This window comes from Equus quagga, chromosome 2 (genome assembly GCF_021613505.1).
Source record: "Equus quagga isolate Etosha38 chromosome 2, UCLA_HA_Equagga_1.0, whole genome shotgun sequence".
NCBI lineage: Eukaryota > Metazoa > Chordata > Mammalia > Perissodactyla > Equidae > Equus > Equus quagga.
The window spans coordinates 183,534,110-183,536,285 of NC_060268.1; positions in this window are offsets into that span (position 1 = coordinate 183,534,110).

The window sequence follows — 2,176 nt, forward strand, 5'->3', positions numbered from 1 at the left end:
TGTAACCGCCCCCCCCCCCCCCCAACATCCTCCTTTGTCTTTAGCTGAAGATGATATTTAAGGTGGTGGCTTCAGCCATTTACTTAATCCGATCTGATTCTTATCTAAAGTTATAGGAACACCCAATAACCAGACCCCACCTGCACTGATACCATTTTAATGACTTTTTTTACATATTCTTTCCTTTGTCTTGTAAAGAGATAACTCATATACGTGTGCTTTAAATTTAGCCCTACCCTCAAACCAGGCAGCAGCTCTTCACTGTCCATGGGTCCTGTCCCCACGCTATTCTGTAAATAAAAGAGTACTACTGCCAGACTCCTCGACTCAGCAAGCCACATCAACAACAGCTCACTAACAATGGCCTTGCCTTGGGCCTCTCCAAGGAAGCTGTGGGAGCTTCCGGCCCCACCACATTGCTTCTGCAGGTCAAAGGTGCCCTGGCCCATTCTTGAGGTCCCCACTGCCCCCACCGTGGCGGCTCAGAGTCAGCTCTCATCCTGGGTGGGAGAGGGACGGGTCCAGCTGCACAGCCTCACTGCCCCAGTGTGCCTGCAGAGGTGAGGGCACCCCTCCCACACTGCCCCCAACTCCTGTGGCCACCAAGCCCAGCCACCTCCCCCTCAGCCTCCCACGTCTCTGGTGGCCACCTGAGCCTCCAGGGTGTGGACAGAGCCACGGGGAATCTGTTGCCACCCAGCTAGAGCCCAGTCCTGGATGAGCAGTGACCAGGCGGCCGGCAGCAGGGAGGGTGTCCAGGCCCCGCGGGGCCTCCTCACAGCCCCAGGCACTTGAAGGAAGGAAGCACTGAGCACAGGCCTTCTCCAGGAAGCCCCCAGCGCTGCAGAACGTGGGGTGGGCCTGCGCGGTGCTGACAGTTCCCGCAGTCATGGCAGCACCTCCTCAGGCCCGGGAAAGAAATGCTCTGCAGCTTTGGGGACAGAGTGGACTGAGAGATTCCATCCCCGTTGTCCTTGGCAAGCCAGCGCCACCAGGACCAGGGGCACCAGGAACCCAAGGCTGGGGTGGCCCACCTGCAGCCCTGGCCCCACCTGGAGCCTAGGCCACACCTGCAGCCCACACCCCACCTGCAGCCCAGGCCCCACCTGCAGCCCACGCCCCACCTGCAACCCACGCCCCACCTGCAGCCTGGGCCCCACCTGGAGCCCATGCCCCACCTGCAGCCCACGCCCCACCTGCAGCCCACGCCCCACCTGCAGCCCGGGCTCCACCTGCAGCCCAGGCCCAGGCCTCAGTAGGACCCCAGGGTTGAGAGCAGATTGTGGCCCTGGAACCATAGAGACCCCACTTCTTCTCTGATAGTGGACACCCAGAAGGTCCTTGTGGCATTCATGGGACAGTGTCATCTCAAGGCAGCTCGGCGGCCCACCTGCCACCAGAACTCACCTACCCGCTGCCCTCCTGCCACCACCCATGGAGATGAGTGCCCAGCAAGTTCCCAGGGTGGGCACCTATGTGCCAGGCCCTCAGACACAGTCCCTGAAGGCGGACATAGCCCCTGCATGGGGACACAGCCCCTGACCATGGACGCAGCCCCTGACCAGGACGCAGCCCCTGCACGACGATGCAGCCCCTGATCGCAGACGCAGACGCCAGTCACGGACACAGCCAGTCTCTTGTTTGCAGGACGACACTCGACAGCGAAGCAGACACAATCTGGAGAGCGTGTCAGGTGTAACCGGGGGCCTCCTTCGTGCTCAGGGGCACATGGAGGCCCGATTCTGTCCCTAGATGTCAACATTAGACAGGAGACCTGGGGTGCCCAGTGTTCCCAAGGACCCTGAGGGGCTGGGGCATGTCCCGGGAGGAAACCTGAGCTTAGCTGCTGATCCCTCAGAGGCATCCTCCCCAACTCCCTTCACGCCCAACGAAGGCTGCATTTCCGCTGCTGGGCCTCCCTGGAAACACCAGGAGGAGACGGCAGCGTCTCTCTCAGTGTGTCCCCATAACTTGGGGCAGGGGGCCTGGGCCTCTGGAGAGGACGTGGGGGAAGAACTCGTGCTCCCTGTGTGGGAACACAGCCTGGGCCCCAACCCCCCGTTCTAGAGGACCCCCGAGGGGGGCCGGCCAGTTCTTCCAAGAGCCAGAGTGCTGGGGGGGGCAATGTGGGGGGGGGGGGGGGGGGGGGGGGGGGGGGGGCGGGGGGGGGGGTGGG